The sequence below is a fragment of the Malurus melanocephalus genome, unplaced genomic scaffold (genome assembly GCF_030028575.1).
Source record: "Malurus melanocephalus ecotype Western Australia unplaced genomic scaffold, MMel_1.1 scaffold_49, whole genome shotgun sequence".
NCBI classification, from domain to species: domain Eukaryota; kingdom Metazoa; phylum Chordata; class Aves; order Passeriformes; family Maluridae; genus Malurus; species Malurus melanocephalus.
Genome location: NW_026623281.1, coordinates 164291 through 189446, shown reverse-complemented (window position 1 = coordinate 189446; position 25156 = coordinate 164291). Strand labels below are relative to the sequence as shown.

The window sequence follows — 25156 nt, the reverse complement described above, 5'->3', positions numbered from 1 at the left end:
TATATAAAATCATGTTTATACTGTATAGAGTTCCAGAAATTTATCATTCAGCAGCTGTTTCAAAACTAATGAATCTGGGCTTCTCTCTTAGCATGAGTGATAAACATTCTTTATATCACATCTTTTTATTCCTCATGTCAAATTCCCTGTTTTAATGTTTATTTTGATGACCCATAAGAAAATGCAAACTGTTCCATTATGAACCTGAGCCTTATGCTTGCTTCTATATTACCACTAGGTACTTCAAGGTGCAAAAGTGAATGTGCAAATGGAGTAAAACATTCAACAGTAAAGAATCCGATTCCTGGCTTTGTTAGTTTGAGGCAGACCTCTATTTTTTCCTTTTAAACTGGGTGTGCATTACTATATTTTGTGATATTTGCTCCTACTGCCACTGCTGTTGAAAGCTTTGCCACTGACATGAATGGAAAGAGGATAAGACTCAGAATGTGCTTATGATATAAACTTGTGATTAACATTAACAGCTGGTAGGGTGGTTTTTTTTTACTCTTAAGCCTCATAAATACAGCTGAAAAAGCATTTATCTGAAAGTGGAAAATGAGGGCTTAGCTAGAGCTGTGCAATCTTTTTGTAATGAAACCCAGAACTAGCCTGATTTGGGAGAGCTGCTAGAGGTTTGACATTCAGGCCAGTTTTGCTAACCCCTCCGTGAACACAGTGGATTTACAGTTTCAGATGAAAACCACATACAGCTCAGCAGAGATTTTGGCTGAACGACGCTTTCGGCTTTTGCTCAAACTTGAAAYTTATTGGGTGTGAACCCACAAAACCCTGAACTTGGAAAAAAGGAAAAAAGACTGGTGTGAGCACCATGCAGACAGAAATCATGCAAGACTCTCAGAAACCCAGGCACAGCAAGCTGTAGTTTGGGGGAAGACATATTGGGCATCCCAGATGTAGGGACCTCAAATCTCTACCACCCTCTGAAGTACTGCACAACGAGGGCTGTAATCAGTGAAGTTCAAGTTAACCATAGCAGGCACCACATGACAACTGCAGTTTATCCAAACCATTTCCCAGTGCACTGACATTAACACTGCCTTCTATAATATGTGCATTGTATAGTAGGTGGTGATTTGGTGGTTTGGGAAGTAGCCAGGGAAGGAGACTCAAAGTATAGTGAACTTCCTTCCAAAATTGATGTTGAAATTTGGCTACCTGAAACACATTACAAGTCATGGCTAAATCAGTAGGGTATTAAAAAGGAAATGACTCTTGAGCAGAGAAGTTTTGCTTTTCCCCTCTCTTGCATTGTAATTCTCTGTCCAGCCCTAAAGTGACTACTAAGCTAAAGGAAATTAAAGAAAAGATGAATAGAAAAAAAATCTCGAGCTGGGTCAAATTCATCCCCAGTGTAGCTTAGCTCAAGTAGAGTTAAATCAATGGAGTTCCACCAGGGATGAATTTGGCTTATTGTCAAAAGGAAATGAAGCAACTGTGCCCTCATTTACAGCTATCAACTTAAACAGAAATTTCATTATAAGGGAATTTCTGAAAACAATTCCTAGGTAAAAGAAAATTGCTAAGGTTGAACAGCATGTGTGTTTGAAAATTCCCTGATGTCCACAACTGTCTGCTTACTTGGTAGATACACTGAACRCCAGCTAATTTAATGCTCACATTGTTTCAAAGGTCTTAAAAAATCAGAGAAGCCTATAAAATTAGTAAGTAGATTGTCTTATGAAGTTTCTTTCCTTTGTTTTTCCTGTATTGAATCTTAAATACTCAATTGCAAAAATAGTGTTAAATTAAAAATAGGAGGGCAATTGCAAATAAAAACAAAGCCAGTAATATAATTTTTGGTTACCTCCACATTCATTCTTTTATTTTCCCAATTTAGTTGTAAAACTAATGTAGAATTTCATAAGCTGCACACTTCTGCCATTTATATTCTCCAGAGTATGGTCTGAAGAGATCCTGTGAAGCTCCTTGTTTCCAAATAAATGGAACAAATGGAAGATGATCTGTTTTAAAAGTTGTGGATTAAGATAAAACTAAGTTAAACCCCCCCCAACCTTGACTTTATAGTTTTGGTTCTGAACTGACAGCAAAACTTTCAATCAGAATGCAAAATATTTGCAAGAGATTTTAMACTTGTTTTGAAGTAYGTTTTGAACTCATTTAGAAACTTGSTCTCACTGCCTARAAATTGCACATAATGTGATAATGTAGAATATATTTTATGATAAAACYTATGAACACAAATAAGCTAGAACTAAACATATTTTCCAAGATGCTGTTTTCCTTAAAATGTTGAGGATTCTGAGATGATGATGATATTTTGTGAATGTGCCATGACCACGACTTAGCTTGTCCTTAAAAATATCTGCTCCTTGAAGGCTTGTGAAAATCCTGATCTGAAACCTTAATCTAATTGTCAGCAACTCCAAGCAAGGGTCAGCTCCAGGTTGACAACAYCACCAGAGGCAAGTCCATCAGAGTCACCTAACCTAAAAGGTAACTTTTAGAAAGATTCAGCTGCTTTAGTACTGCATACGGAAAATATATTAATTCAGCCAGTTCTGATGAAGTAGGAGTGCTGAGTATATCCTGAATGTTCTCACATAGCAAACGCCAAAGAAAATACTCTTAAGACTTCTTAAGAGCAGGTTATAAATCACTGGAAGAAGCCATTTTTCTCAGGCCTAGCTCTCATATAATCCAAGATYTTGGTCAGGTATTCGGATAAAATTAGAAGTAAAATGAGCATTAACTCATTTTAAGCAAGGCAACTTTCTCTAATGCTGTGAGAGTGGCACAAGGAAATCAAAGGCTCTCTCAGCTGTTCACATTCACTGGATAACACCAAGGCTCCAAGGCAGGATCTTGGTCTGTCAATGCATTCAGATGTGTTTGTGCATAACAGCGCTCATCTGTCCCACGGGGCAGTTAGCAAAGGCACAGGCCCATAGTAAGATTTTAAAATACTTGTTTTCCCACACGCTGTTTTATTTTCATTACTAGGAGTAGAAAAGACCGGAGAAAACAGATTTTAACAAAATAGCAGAAAAAGATTAGCCAGTGAGATGTAAGAGTTATCAGGTGTACATACAAAACCACTGAAAAAAGCAAACTGTGCATTTCAATTGTTACACTATGAGCAGTGAAGCAGAAATTTCACTTTAAAAACAAAAGGGGAGCACTTACCTATTTTGTGCCATCACTTGCTTGCAGTGCAATGACATGGCAATTGAAGCAGACAAGGACACAGCCAGAGATCTTTAGGAACAGAGGACARCAGCTAGCAAGCCATGCAAGACCCCTGACTTCATAGCCCTGATTTACTGTCAGATTCTGCGGGCTGAACCTGCAAAAGGATACTTAGGAATCCATGTCAAACACACAGACTCAATCTTGGSTATGTGGTTACACCTCTGGAAAGCTGAATTTCATCTCTTTCTTTCACATATGCCAACCATTTAACTAAGCAAAAAGGCAGTCAGAGCTACAGAATAAAGACAATAAACTTTCCCAAACTGGGCAAGCAGGGATTCATGTGCCAACTCTCACACCACATTAAGAAGAAATATGTGGTAAGACTCAATGTGAGTCAGTATAAAATGGGCTGATTCAGAACCTCACCACAAAGGCTGCATCCAGCAAACTTCTGCTGGGGGCAAACATTTCCCAACATATTCRTACTGTTGGCAGGAATAAAACATATTAATATATCCACTGGCAGCAAATGAACCCTGTAATTTACAGACAGCATTTTCAAAAGCACAGACAGGTTTGTTTCTTTCTTCTGACTTAAATGGAACAGTGGTACACCAGCATGCAGTGATTTTTCATCTGTAAAGAAGGTGTGAGAATCAAACACTCAGCAATCAAGTAATGCTCTGCTCAAAGAACAAATGTATTAAAAAGGGCGGCCTCTCAGCCTTCCAAAACTTAGTAACTCTGATTCTCATGGCTGACACATGGACTTCAAAGGGACTCAGTTTGAGAAAGGCAAATACTAGAGTAACTACTGTGAGACTCAGCCCTAACAAAGGAGAAAAATGTGGCTTCAGTGGTGACATACTTTCARCAGTCCCATAAATCATTTATGCATGCAACAGATTCAATTAGAGCCAATGTGCTCCAAAGTTAGGTTTGTGTATCCATAACAGCAGGATTTTCACTAAAGGTCATTTATCTTTGTAACACTGAGGAGAATTTCTAGTTTGAATCTTTCCCTTATTTTTAATTTTAAGGCTAGGGATTAACATTTTTAATACATAAAGTTACAAATTTAGTAAGCATAGCTTCTATAGGCATCTCCTAATAAAAACATTTGCCTCTTAATCTTCATTTGTGAAGACATGYGATGTCTGACAAAAGGCAAAGGTCATCTCAAGACTGAGTCTAAGACTGAAGTTTGGACTATTTTTTAAAAAAATTTGTTGTTTATGAAGATTACTTAAGCATATCTCAGATCTCTAACGTTTTTAACTGCCAAGAAATATAGTTGGTCAAATTTTTTCTTGTTATGACACAAAGAACTAAGAATGCAGTGGTTCCTTTCAAATATATATATTTGAAAATATTTTTAACTTTGTAGGCAAATCTTTTTAATAGCCTAGTTATTCTTGAGAGGCAAAGATGCACCACACATGGAGAGGGGGAGCAAAGGAGAGTGGAATCTCTTCCTAGATTACTGTAACTTTCACCCTAAATAGCTCATTTAACAAATTCAGGCAGAGTTCCCACTTAGGAAAGACAGCAACCCCAGGTKTGAAAATCTTGCCATCTCTTGAAGCAGAATTTCAGTAGAACACATCTGAATATAAAATGCTCTGCATATTAAAAAAGAAAAAAAAAAAAAGTTGTATAAACAGTAACACACATCCATGCGTGTTTTTAAATAATATCCTGATACACGTTAGTAATGTGAAATAATGATTCACAGATTGTCCTTTGGATTTTCCAGCATCAGAGATATTTAGTGTGAATTCCTTTCAAGCAGATTTCAATTAGGGCTTTACCATATTTAACTATATACGTTTATAAACCCCCAAGTGAAAACAAAAACCAAAGTGGAAGAGACTTTGTTCAAATTTCATTCCAAAAATATTTTTGCCTCCAAAGCTTTGCTAGGGAAAAAAAAAAACCAAAAAACCAACCACTCCTGCAAATGATACAAATGGTTTTGACATTAGGAAAAGTAAACAAGCAAAATAAAGATGGAAAAATCATGCGGTCAGTTTGCAAGTGCTGTTTATTGTTTGAGGCAGGRTTAAAGCCTTTTATAAAGACAAGAACATATATGCAAACGGACTGAAAGTGACATTAGGTTATTCTAAACACCCCTATTCTGAGCCCTGCTGCCTGTAACATTGCCATGGCCAAAACGTGTGGAKGCTTCAAAACAGACATGATAGGAACAAACTGAGATTGCTGTTATTTTGGTAACCAAAACAGATGACAAGTGCCCTAAATATWTCTAATTATATTTTTGGTTAAAGAAAGAGGCATGTAGTTTTCATCTACCCAGTATCTCCTAGGACTTCTCATGTGCATTGGCATTTCATTTGTAGTCGTGCATGACATTAGAAGAGGCATTACAAGTGGCTAAAATGTGCTTTCCAGACGCCAATTTATACAGCAAACAGCTCAGAGCTCAATTTGAACTACAAGTGGTGTGAACTAGATCGTTCTATGTTCATCACTGATTTTAAGAATCTGTTAAAGATTTCTTGTATACTTTCAGAATGAGCAAAGGCTTCTGTTTACTAAGGCCCAAAACGCTCAGCAGCAGCAGGAAGCTTTCCTCTGATGCTCTGCCAGCACCTCACTATTTCAKCAGTCAAACCTGCTTTCAATGTCCAGTTCACTTCCACCTCTTAATGCCAGCTGATGAAAGCCCCCAAGGTAGACAGTTTTGAAAAACTGGTATTTTTTTTCAACCAGGAAAGGGAATAAAGACCACCAAGTAATTTCAGACAAACCAAGAACACCTAGGCAGKGGTATCTCTCAAGTGGGATCAATATGAATGGGTTTGAAAAGTCCAAAGATCAGAATTTTTGCATATTCCTTGGCCAATCCCATTGTATCAAGTAGAATTTAACACAATATATGCATGAAGTATGGGATTTCTTTTTCACAGTAACAAGTTCATGACTCTAAATGTATCCAACCTCCTTATCAGAAAAGCATTAAATTTGCCATGTCATTTTATTTTTTTGACTGAAAATTTGACAATAGCTTTTCTTACATAGATATTAAAAGGGATTATTCAGAACTCATCTCTCTAACATATTAGTAAAGCTGCTAATTATGTTAATTCCACCAGTTACTTTTGTTGACTTCTGTCACCTCTGAATAATCATACCCATCTGGTGGCAGATTTATATCACTCCTTTTGAGCACTTTTTCCCCCAAAATTTAGGCATTTAATTCTACAGATCCCTACAAACTAAAAATACCTTGTGCAATAAATTGGGAATAATAYCCACTGTCAATATCACTAATGAGGACTTCTCCGAAGGATAGACAGTTAAGCCATGCCATAATTCTACAGCATTAAGAAATGTTCACTTTTCTGAAGGTAGGAGTTTGTGAATGATGAGATGCAATTCCAGAATTAGAAAATTTTGTTTGTCTGGGAAATTGCTTAAATCTTTTTCCTTTGCATATAAACATCTATACAAATTGACACTGCTTTACATGGCCAAAATGTTTTCAGGATATATATTTTTCCCTGCTGAAAGAAAAAGTAATCCATCCAGGCTCATTTGGGGGTGAGCGCTGTACCACCAAACTGTGAAAGGATTTGTGCAAGCACGTACTAGATGATAGAAACACAAGCACTTAATTCACAGGGAAAGAAATAAGAACAGATAAGGGCTTTTTCATGTGAAATGACAGCCTCTCTGTTTCATGAACACTTTGGTATCACCGGGCGCTSTGGCCCAACAGGCCGGGCAGAGATAAACGCGGGGTTTGGCGGAGGCGCCGCCGCCGGAGCAGCTCAGAGCAGCCCCAGGTGTGAGCCCTGCTCTCCTGCGAGCAGAGCGTGGACCAGGCAATCCATCACGGAGCTCCTCCTGTCAGGCTGGGTGCTCGGCTGCAGCTGTCTGTCACGCTGGTGGATGGGACCTGCTTAAAGGCAATCATGTCAATCTCTGTGTGACTACTCAGACGAAGATAGAAGGATGATCTTGACAGGCTTGGCAAAGTCAGCAGAAGGCACTAGAGGACTTTAGTTACATGCTTAAAATTTAGATGTGGTTTGTGCTTCTTATGTGGAGGGGCTGAAGAGGCACAAAACAGTGCTGTGCTCACAGCTGGTCATCTCGGATGAATCTGTTGCCCTCGGAATGTTTTCCGTAGTAAATGTAGCGACATTTCCCCAAAATGCCTRCAATAAAAAGGAAATGAATTACAGTTAGGACTGAGGTAGAATAATACACAATAAAGCACATAACTTGGGAAATTTGAAGGAAGGAAGGGAAAAGTTTTCTCTTGTCTTGCAGAAGAAAGTTTGTGCATCTGAAATATTCTGTATTGCCATTTTAATCAGCACTTTTGAACCTATTGGAAAAATGTGTTCAAATACCTACGTGACCTGTCCTGTTAAAAAACATCCACAAGTGTCTTCAAAACCAGAACTACATAATACTGAAACATCATRCATTGAATTTTATATCACAGCACCTCTCTCTCTCTCCTGCTTTTAAAAGACCAGAGAGTCTATATTAAAGTTATATTTTGTGCTCTCTACTATCTCCCTGCTATTTGCTTGAAAGATTTTCCTGATGAATGAAACCAAAAAGAAAAGAAAACAACAAACCAACAGAAAATAATTGCAGTTCAATGTGGATCCTGGAAAAACCTTTCAAACTTTCCCAAAGTCATACTGCAAGCACCTAAACCACCTGTATTTTCAGCATCAGACAACTGAAGTGAGTGGCTGAAATCTGTGTGGGCTAGAACAGTGAGCCACCACAGACTCCAGCATTTTTATTCATCCAAATAAATATTTAATAAAAACATTTCCAAAGTATCTCTCCAAACAACATCACAACATCCCATGAGCAAGATACACTTTAATTATGTTAAATATTGGCAGGGTGCTTTCAAAAATTAGCCATAATACTGGTTTTGGGAGGCAAGGCGCATTATTCACAGTGAGTACAGGCAGAAAGATGCCTGAGGAAGCCTTAACTGCAGTGGGTGAGACACACATACCTGCAAATCTCACTACCTTTTTCAAAAGCATCCCCTCTGGTGGTACTAAGTGGTATGTGAAAGCGTAAGTTCACAGTCACATCCCACCTGTGAACAKCCTCAAAGATGCTAAATTTTGCTAGCAGAGTTGTTCTTTGAGCCCTCAGACATGTATAGTCAAATTAAAGTCATCTCCCACGAACAGAAAGAAGGTGGAAGGGTCTCCTGTGCCCTGGGAGTGTCTCGCAGAGCAGTCRCTGCAGTATCCAGCTCACCTCTGTAAGGGCAAACATAACCTAGCCCAAAGCACACAGACACTGCCTCACACAAAGGTAAAGAAGGGGGAGGAGCAGATCCTCCATTCGTTCTCGTTTTAGGTTTCCAGAACTCACACAGCCATTCTCGTGCCCACCTGCAGCATGAACTAACTATGCAAGCTTTTATGTTCTGCATCCATTTTTTTTCCAGCATAACGCCTGTCAGATAAGCTACTAAAGCTTTGGAGGGTATGGGTCATGCAAGATTAATGTTAACCCATGCTCTTTTTTCTCTCTAAGACATCGTGATGGTAACACGCTCCTATGAGGGTTGTGGGGGGGAAATTGATAGGCCTGTCTCTTGTGAAAAACATTCTTCTTCAGGATAACGCAAATGGGGACTATACTGTGCAGTGCCTGATCACCCTCCCCTCCTCCATAGGGCTTTCTTCAATAATTTCAATTTCAATAATTTCAATTTCAATAATTTCACTTTTGCATAGCTTCCACATGCAAAAAGTGATATTAGCATTCCTAAACATGAGTCTAATAAAGAGCAAGTTTTTCTTTCCCTAAGCAGATATCCCTGCAGCAGGCATTAGGCTGGAATCAAGGCCATTTAGAGCTCTAAATGCAAAGGATATGAGCAGTTTATTAACCACATTCTTTGGACTCCTTTTTCACGGGCATTGATAAAGTCTGGTTTGAGGTCTGCCCATTTCTTAAGGACTGGAAGCAAGACTGTTTATAGAGATGCTGGTGAGAGAGTGCTGTTTGATGAATGCTGGAGACTATAGCTAGGTGTCAGTGCTTAGAAAATGAGGCAAGGACATGAGGTATTAATATTGTCAATGATCTCTTGACAGGAAAACAGATACTGTATTCACCGTCAGATTTAAATAGACATCAAGTGCATTAATGACAAAAGGGCAGGCCTCAGACAAAGGGGGCTGTATGGTGCTGTGCTGAGCCAGTCTGYGAGTTGGCAAGAACCTGATCTGAAAAGACACTGTCAGGGCTACAGACAGGCCTGGGATTGTGTGCGGTGACAGAAAACAGAGATGCTGACAGAGATACCGGTGCCATATTATGCCAAGTATATTCTAACACTGTCTCCAGCCCTAACTAAATCTGACATCATTTCCTATCGCTTATAGTATCCTCCACTGCTCTGGCAGAATATTTCTCCCCAGACATCATTACAAACTCCACTGTAGTTTTAAAGTTACTGGCAGGCCTGTGCTGTCGTGGAGGCTGGGTCTAGAGGCCTAAGGATAACCTCAGTCAATCTAAATTTGGAGTTTGCTGGAGAAGTGCTCTCATTTTCACTGATATCTCAGCTACTTGAGGTGATCTGAACGCTAAAGTGTGAGGAGCTGTCACCTTGAATAAAATCCTTAAAGTAAAGACGCTCTGTTCCCGGGATGTTCAGCAAAGATGTCGGACAGTCTGGCAGCAGGAAATGAAATCCAGCTGCTGCTGCTCGCCTGGGGATAAAGGTGCTTGGGCTAGTGACAGTTAAAGTCAGCTGAAATTTTTGAAATCCTGCAGCCTACAATTGTTTAAATTAAGGAAGTGTTGTCTCCGCAGAGATTCCCTACCCAGGCACACAGCTGTGATTTGATTGCCAGGCACATTACAGACGCTGCTCAGAGAGCCTTGATAAAAGCACAGTTGAAAATGTTGCCATGAGACCTTGTTTATCATGAAGGTTATTTGTAAAACAATAATCTTGCTCATAAATTAAATGCGGTGACTGGCTTGGTTATTTGTTTTGCTTTGTTTTTCCTCTTTATGTCCCACCTCCCTTTGTCAACTACAGAAAGCTCCGAGAACTGCAAAAGGTTTGTGCACCACAATGAGAATTTTGATGCTAAGATATATCACATGTGAATTTAGGAAAGCAACTGCTTTTTTTTCTGCCTATCTGCCATGGTATTCTTTCCTTGCAGGGGCAGGACTACACTTGTTTTTTTGCACACAGACAAGAGAAGGAATAAGGGGAAAACAATACATCTGTGGCTGTTCTGGTGGTTTTTAATTAAAATATCCAGCATTGGCTATAATAAGCTAAGTATATCCYCTATACATCAAAACAATACACAGCATCCAGAATGAGGTTTCTGCTCGAGAAATGACAACACAAGGTCTCTTGAGGGATCATCTTCCCTGAATGAGGCTTCTAATTTTTCTTAAGTAGCTGATTCTACCATCACCACAAGCTGTTAAAACTATAATTATGAAAAAAAATGCATTGGGAAGAATAATTTTAAAATTCACTCTTTTTCTTTTAAATGTTTTCACCCCTCGGAATAGATGTTCTAATTATGCTGGGTAAGTAATGACCTTGCAGTTGCTTGYATGTGTTGTGGTATCAGTCTTTCTTCACAAACACATTGTAATGTCAGTAACACCGGCCTTTGCTTAGCTGAGGGAAAACCCAATTATCAAAATAAATAAATAAATACATGCATGCATTCTAAAGCACGTGAAAAAGTTCAAGTCACGTTAGCTCCTTTTAAATTTGGGATATTTTGCAGAGAGCTTTGGTGCTTTTGAACCTATGTACACTTTGCTAGAGCAAGAAGAGTTTGCAGATGAATTATATCAGGAATGGCGAAACCAAGTTGCAATGAGATGCATTAGACCCATAGATCATACWGCCTTAGGTAGGTCAAAATTGTTGCAGGTCAAAATTCAGCTCAGGCCAACAGTGACCTAAGGGAATTGTTKTTGGGTGGCATCCTGTAGCCTTTTTCCTACCTCATTTTTGTACTGCATTAATACTCCACCTTTAGAAAAACCCACCTCTCAGTCATCACAACTTGGACAGCTTCCAGYAACACAGCTTCCTCCTGTAGCATTCAGTTTTCTTTAAAAAGTAATTACTAAAACTAAGTAGAAACAAGCCAAAAATTTTTCCACCCCCATCRAAACCTATTGCCACATCTGCCCAACATCCCCACCAGGCACCCATTTTRACATCAAATGTTTTTAATAATTCACTCTGCAAGTGAAAGCAGCAAAGCACTCACAATTAAACTTGTTTGTCAAACACTGGTGTGCAGTATCCATCAGGGATCACTCTCCAGCCTCCTGCCTGTGTCCCACACGGACTGACCACAGGTCCTGGTACCAGGAGCAAAGCCCTCCATACACAAACTCAGTATTCTAGTGGAATTCCACTTTACCTASCTTTAATTAGAGCACAGCACCTAAATCCTCCACTGCCAATTTCTATTTGATCCATATTCATATCTTTTTGCACAACCTGCTGTTGCATAGTTTTGCTATGGGCTATTAAACAGCTGCCATGTTCCACCAAGAAGCTGGGTGCATTTCAGTGTGGTTATACTACCAATCTGCAAATTGTTTTGAGACCCTTCAGGATGAAATATCAATACCATTATCATTTTTTTCATAGGCACTTGGGCATATTCTACAATTAATGAACAGAAGTTGTGAAATTCCCTKAAATATTAATATAAACTTCCTATAAAGGAAAGTAATTCCCTACCGACAACATTTAGAGGAGAATAAATACCTATCTATGAACAATTTAAAGTCTACAGTGCTACTGATTTAGGCAAAACACCTCCACGAGTCAAATTAATTTAAAATTCTTAAAAACCTTTTCATCTAAGGAATACGTAAAGCTGGATGAAAAAAACAAAAAAAAAAAACAAAAAAAAAAACCCAAAACCCAACCAAACCAAAACTAAACCTTTTTGTACGGGAGTTTAGTAATTTTTCACTTTGTATTTATCTACCTGGAAATTTTAACTTGAACTAGTCGTCTAGTAGATGACTTCTTATTTTCAGTTCCTTTTGGTGAAACAGAATAATTGTTTCTATTGAATATGAAGCAGCCTGTGAATTCTCTGACACTGGAGCCTGAGAAGCTGACTTGGAAGACAAGAAAAGGTGCAAAGGATCATCTGGGTCACCAAGTACTCTCCAAAGCAGCCAAGTGAGTAACCCAGAGAGATCCACTCAGACGTGCACTCTTCCTTCATTGCCAGCATGGGGAAGACTGAGCTCAAAAACTGCAACGTGACACAGGAAAAGARCAGAAGAGTTGCAGCTGTCCTTGTWARYGTGATGGGTTCTCTGGCTGCTACCATTTCATGGTTTCCAGATCGCTCCGGGCTGGAGTCAAGACACAGGACTTTTACTCCTTAAATSAGAGCAGAAGGAGCAACAGAAAGAGGAGAATACAACAGCTACGAATGGTTTTGGTTGTGCCACAGCTAAATGTTACAGAAAAGAATCTTATAAATATCTGAAATATCACAGCAAAAAACAAAACCAAGATAATTTCTCTAAAATATTACCATAAAATACTCACAAGTGGTCACATAAAAAATGCACAGATATTAACTTTCTTCATGCTATAAGCTAGTTAATTTATTTTTAAGAGGATAGAATCACTAAACATAAGAAAAAGCAATGCAYAATTCCCCAAAAGTAGCTGTGTACAAAAGGGTGAGGTTGTGTTTGAGAAGGCTGGGGACAGAGTTAACTGTGGCTGAGGGAGAATTCCTTCAGCATGGCCACAGTGCTCACAGAGTGGTCCCCAAATACTCTGAAGGAGGTCCCTGTGAATTAGGGATTGTGACCCATTGCAGGTTTCCTGGAGGAAGGACACACCTCCAGTAGCAAACTGCTGACCCTGACTCCCCCTCCCTCCGAGGGTAACAGCGTTTGAGGAAGGTAACTTTCCCTTCCCATCCACAGGAGATGAATTACCTCTTTGCTCTGCTCCCTGCACAGGGATGCTGAAAAACGATAACATTTTCCTCTGGACACCCTACAGCAGGGGGCACAAAATGGTCTTTCAGACTGAGAGGAATTACTGAAAGGCACAAAATGAAATCTGCATCCAGTCTACAGCAATGGTGTTAGAATTATACACCTAAGATAGAGCYGAGAGGAATCACAGAAGGCAAACTAACACACTGAATTATTGCAAGTATCCTGCACAGACAAGTGCTGTGACATGTCAAGTCTCACTGGCCTGTTTGTGGGAATGGGGGAAAAAGGGGGGAGTACATAGGGAAGTGAGAGYAGGGGAGGGGGGAGGAAAGCAGTCAACAGGGAGGGGATGTTGGAAAAATTTGCAATGAAGGTGATAGGAATACAAAGATGTGAAGTTTGCATCCTGGGCCAAGGAAGCTGCATAAATGTTCAGTGTAAACTAGCAGTCAAGCTGATGTGTGATAAAGTGCAGCCTGCTGTAAATACACTTCAGGGCTCCCAGTGCAACTAGAGAAGAAACTTGTAATTTGGAAGTGGGGGGAGAGAAAGGAAAAAGAAAAAAAAAATGCACTGCAAGCTTTTTSTCACATAATCTGTTACTGGAAAATTGAGAAGCTTGTCCAAGTCCGTGGGAATAAGCTGATGAGCTGATACTTAATAATAAACCATATTGTGTCACGGTGCGGAGTCATCTAGATCCATTCAGGCCACAAACTATATTACTTTATACAGCCCTGGCTGACATACATTTAAAGCCCTCTACACATTAAGGAGCCATTAGGCTGACAGATTAAAAGTTATCTTGGAGCTAATGTTTCCATTATGCGTATCCTGGCAGTGGAACAATCAACACACTGTTCCTCAGATGTCATACTTTGTTTAAAAAAAGGGTAGAGGGGAGAGCAGGGGAARAGGAGGGTATCTTTCCCTCCTTGAATGACATTGACATGATCAGCTTTGATCTGGGCATGTGCTGTCTACAGATTCTCTACTGTTGGCTAAAATAGGAGCATTTAGGGCATAATACTTTAAATCATTAACCAGTTCCATGCTCCTCTGGGTATCATTGTTACAATTTAAGGTTCTACACTTGGGATTTCTTTGGAATTTCTCCATGCTTATTGTAACTATCATCAGAGAAATATGTTGGGGCGTTGGAACGTCTCTTTCTAGTGAAAAYGAAACAAAAAGCACGCAACAAAAAATACAAAAACAAACAAACAAAACCCCCCAACCAAATGCTTTTGTCTCTTCCATGCATCTTTACCAGTTTCGCACTGTTAATGTTAGGGAGAGAATTAATGCTGACTTCATGATTAAATAGGTGTTGTGAAATATGTAGAAAAGATAAAACAGATTTTTTTTTTCAATTACTCAGACACATAAATTGTGTGGTTATCCAGATACTGTGTTCAAAGAAACCCAAGTGCAGAGAAAGCACCAGCACGCCAGACTTTGGGTATTGAATGCCCTTGAAGGAGATGGAGGAAAGGAAGCATGGTCCCGCAATCTTTTGGCCTTCAAAACACTTCTCCATGTATCTCATTCTCTCCTCTATGGTTTAAATAAAAGCAGCAGAAAGAAAGGCTGTAAATATTGAGCGCAATATACAAACACTCAGCTCTTGAAGGGGCTGTCGGGTGAGCGGGCCCGCGGCACTAGAGGGCAGCAGCCCTTTGTGCGATCGCTGCCCGGCGATCGTGGAGCCGCTGCCTGCCGGCTCCTCTCGCAGCCTCCTCTCGCAGCCTCCTCTCGCTGTTTCCACTCACAGCCTCCTCTCACAGCCTCCTCTCGCTGCCCCCTCTCTCTGCCTTTGCCCAGGATCCTCGTTCTGCCGGGCTGTTCCCGGGGAGCGGCAGCTGCTCCGAACAAAGGGCTCGGGATGCTCGGGATGCTCGGGATGCTCGGGATGCTCGGGATGCTGTCCGCAGGCAGGGACCCGCACCGGCGGCACTTGTTGTCCTCCCGAACTCACGGTGTAAATGCCGCCGCTGCTTCCAAACACCTTTCTATTGCTGCTGTCAATGCAGCGCTGCGATCACCGGAGTGATGTAAGAGACCCTCTTTACATATTCAGAATGACGGATRTGTCCCGACCATACGCAAAAGTTCAGCTCTTCAGTGTACACTCGCCGTACAGTTTAGGAGATTTTCAGTTAATTTGGCTAACATATGCAAAAACGGCCTTTCTGCTGCCTGCTCCATACTTTGGGCTACGTTCTAATAATAAAACTTACACTGCTCAGCAATGGAACTAAACCAAAAAGAATGACAAGGTCATTAAGAAAACAGAAAGTGACTATAATTAAATYATACTTCACAAACCTTAACCGTGCACAGATTGTATTAGCAGTAAAATGTGAGAGGAAAAAAAAAAAAAGAGGGAAATAAGTTCTTTTAGAGTTCTTTTAGTAACCATGATAGAATTAAACAAATGTACTATGATTTATGGGGCAGAACGCAAACTTTTGGAATAATTGTTCGGAAAGTTTGCAAGCATTCCAATAAAATTACAAATTCTTATGTGAAAAAAAATTTGAGCAGCAGGGCCGTTCTGGAGAGTTTAGACATAAATTTGGCTCATCTCATGAGTAAAACTYGCTTTTGGATCTCAAATGTGTTCCTGCTGCAGGAGTTCACATTAGGAAAAAAAAAGCCATAGAAAATTCAGTCTGGCTCAACTGGTTTGAAATTTCTCAAGAGAGTCATCTGAAATAAAGACAAGTTGCTTTTTATTTTTAAAGCTGGGAAAGAAAGTYTCTCAAATAAAATTAAAGAGCATAATTAAATAGWTCTGCTGTCACATTATAATACAGTTAAGGGAACCTTCTTTGTCTGCCATGACCTTGTTCCTTTCCACGAGCCCTTCCTCAGAAAGAGAAAAAAAAAATTAAACTAATTGCTAATGATAGGGTTGCTATGATTTTTCCTAATACTAAAACAAGTGTTTTTTGAGAAGCAGATACCACAAGGCCCCTGGATTCCCTTGATTTCCAGCAGAAGTTGAAGGCATCTGGCACTTTGTAAGACAYATCCAGACCCCACAACAAGTGGTGAGCTCCATTCTCTCTTCTGTCGCTATTCTTATTTAGCATCAAGTGAAATCAGAAGTGCGTCTGAAACCAAACACTGGAATTATTCAGAAAATATGTAATTCTCTGGACTAAGTCTGGGCTTGCCTCTTAGAATTTTAGTCCATGCTGTATGACATATAGCACCATCTGCTATTGCTAAATACTTACTGGCCACAGTCTAGTTCCCAACCTGCCTCCCCTGCTGAAAGCCAAAATACTGTCATTGTTTCCCATCCTCAACTCTTTCCCCTCTTCCTCAACTTCCTTTTAAAAATATGCTAAAGGAACAGGGGCTGAAGGTTAAATCACAGTGACCACTAAAACATAGKTTACAGGTGCACTTTTAATCTCTATGGAAGCTTTTGCTAAAGATAAAAAATTGGGGACTAAGAAACAGCTTGAGGGAGACACATTAAAACCCCTCCATTAGGGTCAGAGTCATTAAAGTTTAGTTAAAGCATCAAAGACTTTCTAACAAGTATTATGCTTAGTAAACATTTTCCACCAGAGCAGGGATATTTGGTGAGAGCTTTTGGAGTGTRTCAGTTAATCAGTATTCACCCTCTTTGACAGCTTGAAATATTACTCACTTTATTGGGCTGGTTCAAATTTGTCAGACTCAACTGTGTCGCAAGTTATGGTGTCAGGATGTGCAGAGTGGACCTGATAAAACACACGTGGCCAAACAACCAAGCAATGCTCGTCACTGCTACCACTCAGAGGCACAAATTAAGAGTGACCCAGCTAAAGAGGAAGCAATAACCTGTTACTTTACCAAATATCCTTTAAATGGTTAAMAGAGGGATAAAAATACCCCAACACATTCACAGGCATTAAATCGCTTGGTTAAAGCTGTGTAAATATTTTGGATATGTGGAGTCATCTGCTGGTACAAAGAAAAGAAAGGCTTAAGATGGAAGCTGTCCCTCAATCCTGACAATGTTTTTCAGCCAAGGAAGCCCGTTCTGCCACAGGAAGGCCATTTAGGTGATACTCTTCACCTTTGCTCTCAGAGTGGGTGCTATTAAACAGAAAGTCCTCTGAAGGTAGCAGGTAGTCTGGGATTAGGCCATCACATGAATTCACAGCAGGAAAGCCGGTCACACACAGCCACTATTTGGGTAAATGTATTCAACAACAGGGCACATGAGTGCTGCTGTTAAGCCTRGGGCAGCGCTGAACAGCACAAACTGCCCTACAGAAGACCTCAAAGATCTCAAAAGTAATAACAAAAAATGATACAAKAAAGATCTTTTCAGGGATAAGGAAAGCTTAACCACTTACGTGTGTGCAGTGAACCCTGTGGTCCTTTCAGAGAGGCTCCTGGGAAGCAGCTATATGCTACTGAAGTATTTCAGTCTTTGGGCAAAACAAGCTTGACATCCCTGTTGGCATCTCTGCTGAGAACAGACACTGGCCTTACTGGGAAAACATCAAACGTGACTTTCTGCTGGCTGTGGCAAAGCTGAATACTGAAGGCAGGGGGAGGAGAGGTCACAGAGGATGCAGTAGTTAACGGGGTAAAGTGAGTGTTATAATCCCCAAATTGCAGCTGGACTGAATGTTTGCAGACAATCTGCCTGTCTAAACCAAGACAGTATCATTTTTCTTTCTTCTAGGAGAGGGTTAAGTATAATCTGAAGCCTGGAAAATGGCTGCTGTTGATACTAGTGAGGCCTTCTCTTTAACTAGATCCTTCAGGAAAAAACAAATTAATCAACAGCCAGCTGAAGTGGGTTTAATGATTGCATTCTGCATACAATCAGCTTTTCCCTTTTCAAGGGCCATCAATATGTCAAGGGAAGACATATCTGAAGGATATAGCTCTTAACATCAAGGTTATCTATTCTCCACAAGGCTCCCACTCCTTACTGGGCTGATACTTTACACTGCCTGTGTCTAACATTTTCATCAACTCTGCAATCAATCAAGGTAATAATGTTGTGCAAAAAATCAATTAACAACGCAATTAAACTTTCCTTATTATCTCAAAGGGCTGAAATAATACCTAAAGGGAAGATAGACTCACTGAATGCAGACATCCATAACCCAATGTGAAAGTGAATTATGAGGTTAGACAGATGCAGGCATGTACTGGCGCTGTTATTTTCAAAGGGATATATCTCATCCAGGCAGTGTATCAGTCACCACCAATCCCATACCCTAAAATTCCAAATTACTTTTAAGAAATATACGATGTGCAATATCCATTTCATATTCTCTTTTAGAGATAAACCCCCCAAAATCTGAGCAGGAGTATTATTCAAAGACAAAATGATCTTTCAGAAAGAACATAAAATATAAAAGCTATAATAACATTTACATCTGTATACCACCCATGTCTGTAAATGCAGGTCATCAATTATACCTAATCTGTAGTGAATAAGGAACAGAAGAAGCAGCACAACATTTAAAGCCCAAAGGCTCAAATTTGCAAATACCTTGCGTCAAGTACACTGAAGGAAGAGCCCCAATATAAACACATGCAGCAAGGACTTAAGTATCACTCGGTGAAAATAAGACAGAGTGCCTATATTATTTTGTAATTACATTCAATCCTCATGAAAACATCATTCCCAAGAGCTGAGAGTTTTAAAGTGCATTGAAAACAGACAATTAACCCCTTGCTGTTGGGAGGATTTGGGTTTTAGCATTAAGATGTTAAGGATCAGGGGTKCTCAGCACACCAGCACAATGGAGTTAATACAGATGGGAAGCCAGGTGCAATAGTCTTGTTCAGAGATGACTGSATAAGGATTTGAGGGGAGGAGGAGAAAAGAGTAGAGAAAGAATACATCTAAAATTACTCACGAAATGAGTGATCTTACCAGTGACCACTGACAACCATAAAATATCATGCAAAGAAAATGACCATCACCAAGCTAGGTATTCTGTGGGGGGGTTTGACATTTTTCAATTTCTATCGCACAACCTGAGCTTTCCCCCTCAGCCCCCCTTACTCATTTTCCAACATACCCACAGTCTTYACCCTAGGTTGTTGTGATTTAACATAGGCAAAAAGATAATGGAAACAGAAAACACTTAAGGGAAGCCTATGTCAGAGTGACAAGCTAGGCTCACATCCTGTAATAAGCTCAGGAAAATTTGGAAGCAGAAAAGATTTCCCTTACACATTGCACTTTGAATTCCTCTGTTAAAGGACGTGCCGTGTGTCTGTGTTAGGAGAGAGAGGTGTTCTACAAAGCAGTTCTCCCAGCAGGGTTTRCTTAAGCACATAACAGCTGCAGTTTAGAAATGCTCTATTCTTACAATTAGCTCATGTAGTGCAAGTGGCTTGTTTGGACCAAGAACATATTTTTTTTGTTGGTGATTCTCCCTGGTTTTGTCTTTGTCTTGTACTTCCTGCTCTTCCCCCTGCTACCCCCATGCTGTAGAGTCAGTCAGGGGTGAGATACAAATAAATGTGACTGAAATTTTCCACAATTTTTGAAACATTASAGACTTTCCTGCATGGATTTGGGGCACTAATTTTATTCCAGGATTAGAGAATTCAGCCATTCCTWTCTTAACCTTTAGGAACATAATTAATATGTTTTCATTTTCAATGACTTCATTGTGTGTCTATCAACTGGAACCATTCCTGCTGTGYATTTGATTCCACTGACGATGGGGTGTGTTGGATTTTAAATGATGTGCTAGCACTTCTGTTCCCTATATACTCTAGTTTATGTGTTATTCATGACTTGCATTTGGAGACATGGATGATACACAGATGTAAATGTTATTAAAGCTTTTGTGTGTAGATTCATTGCGAAAGACTTCTTTGTTTTCAGGTAATTCTTCTAACCATCACAAATAATCACCAATACATGAAATTTTCTTGAGACTTTTTCCCTTCCTGTTAAGGTTTTTGATGAAGAGAATTTTTTATTCTCCTTAGTGTTCTCTCACCATCAAAATAAAATACAGGATAAATTGACAGACAGCAGTTACACCTGCAGGATAACGTAGACGTAAATCTTTTTGTCATATGCTCATTATAAAAWTCAAAACCAAAAGTTACTTTATTTTTTTAATAGCTGTCAGGACCGTGGCTCACAGTTTAAGAAGGCTGCAACTGGCATTATTCTCTAACTGCTTTCACCCTTTAACAACACATTTGTTTTCCTGAAGAATTTAAAAGGAACACTGCTCTGCCAAATCATGGTTTCYTATCTTCTTTTTCACTTAGATTAAACTAATTTTAGATTATTAGTTTTGTAACACTATTTAAATATTTTCACTGTATGACAGACACATTGTGCTTCTTTGTTGCGCTGGTACTATGTAGGAAAAACTGAAACACAAATAAATGCTTGGTAAGTATTCCTCTTGGAAAACATCACCCAGCCAGTAGTCAGAAGTAATTTTTTTTTGTGACAGGCAGATAAAACACCATTAAATTTTTTCATTGTCACTTATTAAGGCAAGGGGTGAGCAGGTAGATTTGTGTTTGTGGACTGATAAGTCTTCAAGACCATTGTGTGAGGTTGCTGTACTAAGTACATACTTAGCTTTGAACTGAAAGAAAAGTGCTCTCAAAAAGCCACATTTAATCACTAACAATTCTGCCAACTGACAATATTTTTTCATACATCCTTAGATATTTTCTCTCAATGAAATTGAAGCTTACTTTAAATGTGAAGTCTTGGAGTTGTCACATTTTTTGCTTTAAAAGAAATATTTTATAGCAGGTTTTTTTTTTATTTTTTATGTCTATTTTATCCATTAAGCCTGTAATAGCAGCAGCCTCTCTACAGAATTTAAATATTCAGAAACCCCAGCAAAAGGGATTTCTTTGTCTGAGGTACAAGCTTCTTGTAAAAATCTGACTCAGACTAATTTAGTCAAATGGTATAAAGATTTGATAAAGAAAATAACTTATTAAATTTTCTGCTGTTGGGAGTAGTGTGTTGGATAGTGGTGGTTTGCACTCCCCAATGTACCATTTTACAGAGAACTTCACATTTTGTTGTGAATAGTTATTGAAAAGAGAATTTTCCATCTGACAGAGAGAATCAATCTAATGTCACCCACTCTTTACCTCCAATTTTCTACTAGCACCACCTCTGTCTGGTGCAATCTTGTTAATGTTCTGCTCTAGATACCTGCTGTTTTCCTTCACCTGCCACTAAAGCTTAGTGCTCTTGAGCAGTTTTGGRAAACTGCCTTTGAGCTTTATGAAACAAAAGACAATTTTTTAAACTGAGCCAAACTGTAACTTAATTCAGCAGGACATTGCAACTCTGCCTCGAAGTCTTTCAAGCTTTATTAAGACAACAAGGTTCCAGCCTTCCCCTTCCCCAGTCACATTGAAGGCAGCTCAGGACAACTCCACAGAGCATTTCTAATGTCTAAAACCCAGTAAGTCATGGCTTGGCTGCCTTGCACTGCATTCCAGGCCAATTCCAGCCRTAGTGTGGAAAGAGGGACCCACTCCCCAGTGCAGGATACAAGATCAGGACCAAGTAGTGTGCCTGGAACATCATCAGATTGGGCCATATGAGGTCCTTGAGACTAAGAAGCTACAGTGTTTAGGACGTGTGACAGGGTCAGAGGAAGAGGAAGAGAAAAAAAAGGCTGTTTTTGTGTGATTTCAGCCTTGTGCCACACAGCTATTCAGMCTTTACAGACCGTCTAGCCAATGGACACATTCCATTATTTTACTTTTCATGGTGTAAACACCTATTTATTTTTGGGCTTGCTCAAAGTGGAAATGACTCATTGTCCAGGGAGTAGATAAGCATTTTCAGATGTTCCTTCAACAATTACTGTGTTATCAGGAAGCAGTGTATAATATCTTATAAACATGATGCTATCAATCTACAACATGATTGAGGCAAATACAGCTTTATTCATAATTCAATATTAGTAGCCACCTTAACTGAGTAGAACCTGATGCAACGTAAAAATCTGTTAAGATAAAATTGTCAAACTAACAAAATGAAATGGTCTACCTACCCAGCAGTAGTTATACATGTTGGTTGCCTGTGAAGTAGTAAGAGATTTCTATCATTCCCCCAATGCACTTGTCTGCCTTAAATAGCCTTTGGTAAAGGCTTGGAGATCTTTAAATATGAGATCRGCCATCAAACTTTTACCAGGACTGCCTGCACTGTTAAGAGCAGTTATTGAAATGCATGAAATATTTCAGACAGATGATGAAGTCAAGAGAAGCAGTGCAGCCAAACACCAAGGAAGCAAACGGTGACCCCCAGGCTTGTGGCCATGCTCATTTCTGATGGGGATCCACARCACACGTTACCAGAAGCTTTATGAGACCACTTCAAACCATCAAGGGTCCATTCAGGTAAGATCAGCCAACAAATGGGGTACTGAAACATTACAGAAATCTGGTACAAGATGTTCTTCCCTTTGTCTCCCATTTGTTGAACTGTTTTGTTTAGCATGGAAGAATCCTGTCTTCTCATAAGATCAAATGATATGACAGCAACATTTTTCTTGACCTAAAGAAAATAACTTCATGTGGTCTCTCTCGTAGCCATGCAAGGGTGCAGGCCCAGTGAATCTAGCAGTCTGGCACAGCCTCCTTCTCCATTTATAGCAATGATGGTTATGTTCTGGACACACATGGCTCTAAAATTTATTGAATTCAAGTGCAATTAATATCCAAGTCTCTGGGAAGATTATATAAAGCTATTACACTGTTCAAAGGGGGAAAAGAAGACCATCAAATGGTTATACTGAAAGTTATTTTTCTGTTTTTCTTTGTTTCAAAAAAGAAAGGGGGAGGGGGAGATGACTGTTCCATAATTATAAATCTTCTGAAACTGTAACTCAGGAAAAGACTTTTCAAATAAAATGCTTCCCAGAAAAGAATATTTGGCAGCGGTTGGCTCTTGTTTTCCCTAATAACCATTAAAAGTCTGCCCTAGTAAACCATTTTACTGCAACGTTTGAAATGGTAGAGTTTACATTTTATTTAATGAATAGTTGCAGAGCATTAAAGCAACATCTCGTCGGCAAAGCAGCTCCTTATCCTCGCTTTGTCTCAATTGGTTTTTTTACATTTCATTTTCAATGACATGTCAGCCGTCTCTCACCAACCTCAAAGGAAAGTTGAATGCGGGGCTTACAAAGTTAAGCTGACATTTGCTCTCTTCCAATAAAAAATATTTAGTCCATTAAACATAAATACCTGTCATTATGATACATGGACTGGGTACAAGCCTCCCGTTTCCCTCTGATGTTTATTACATCCAAACAACTGCAGTGCCTGCATGTTTTCAACTTTAGTGTATTGATTAAACTTTTAAATGGCTGCCATATAACCCAGGGACATCAGGAAGATTAATTTGCGTCAATGTTCATCTGTAATTCATTAGCCATTTATTCTTTACAACCACATGGGCTATCAAGAAAATGCAGGCCATTTTTCACTCTGCACAGGCTTGGGAACAGATCCTGAAATTTGTGCTGCATACAAATAAGCTCCCCAGGCCCGGCCACTTAAACTGCTTGGCTTTTCAAAAGTTAAAGTTGGGAATAACAGCAGAAAAAAGGGAACATAAAAAACCAGAAATGGACAAAATATACGTCCTCAGGGTACTAGGGATTTAACTGAGTTTGTCCACTGTCTTTTCATCCATGGATTATGGTTTCTTATTTCAGTCAGATTATAATAACTGAAACTTGTTACTGTGCAAGGGCCATAAATAAAATGAGCTGTACCCCCCTCTAATATCTTCGCAGATGCAGTTACTTGGAGAAAGCTAGAAAGTGGCAGTGAAGTATAAAAAGCTCATGCCTCAAGGAGGTTGTAGCTGTGAATCTAAGAAAAGGATGCCGTTTTAACCAGCTCTCCCATTTATTGTGGATTCCAGTCTTGCCTTTATTTGGGAAAATGGCCAGCTAAATATTGGTATGTTTCCTTAGGGTAGAGACAAGCCATCTGGCTCCTTGATTTGCCCTACTGACCCCCTTGGCACAGTACGAAGTGCATATTAAATAAGGAAAAGGAAAGAGAACAGCCATAAAGCAAACAAAAATGCACATGAATTTTACATTTACAACATGGAAAGATCAATGAAATGCATCCTGGTTCCTTTCCTCTCACTACCTATAAATTACAAAGTAGTGTCACTGTGCTAGGTAAAGGCACAGTGGTTCAGTGATAGAGTCATTGAGCCTAATGGCAGCAATCTAGATTCCCAAAATGAGGATCYCAAAAGACAAATCCAACAGGTTCCCTGTTGCAAACAAGAATATAAACATAACAGCACCCTGTAACAAACACAGAAATCTTCATTTAGGTCTCAGACATCAGCTGGGATGTGAYCATCTCTGCTCAACAGCCACAGACAGTGCGCTGCCATTTGAAAATGGGGGTTTATGCATAAACTTGAGAAGAAGAAAGAAAAAGACAATTCTGCTTCTAAAATCAGTTACCAGCTCACTGTTACATATCAACCTGGGTGAAAAGAGCCCTGGGGTGAGCATCCTGCTCAGTGTAATCCTCCCAGTGTGAGGCTCTTGCCATTCCCCACCGGCACCACCCGAGCTCTGCAGAGGCACAGCAAGCTGGGATCTCACCCAGCCAGGACATTCTCTGCTGAGGGAACAGCAGGCTCTCCTCAAATCCACAGAACATGCAGGAAGCAATGACACATCTGAAAAACCTGACCTGTGGAGCAGCAAGAGATTTTGGCCTACGCCCTCCAGCAGCTCCAAAGAATTAAATGCTGCAGTGCCATTACCTTACCACCAAAAATCTGCCATTTTGGTGCACATTTCTGCAATTTGTATACTGGTATTTTTATAGACAATCTGCAGGTGGGATTGCTAAGAGGCATTTCTGTCAGTTTGCTGCCTTGTAAATGCCCCAAAATAAGTGACCCAAAAAAAAAAAAAAAAAAAAAAAAAAAAAAAAAAAA

General features: G+C 39.6%; 1 long non-coding RNA gene across 1 annotated transcript in view; it reads right to left on the bottom strand.

Annotated features, from left to right (window-relative positions):
* Positions 1-6413: 6413 nt before the first annotated feature.
* The window catches only part of LOC130573043 (uncharacterized), a 109772-nt gene continuing 91029 nt past the window's right edge, over positions 6414-25156 (bottom strand). The window contains exon 3 of the long non-coding RNA XR_008965291.1: positions 6414-7364. This is a non-coding gene — a long non-coding RNA (uncharacterized LOC130573043). The remainder of the gene's footprint in view (positions 7365-25156) is intronic.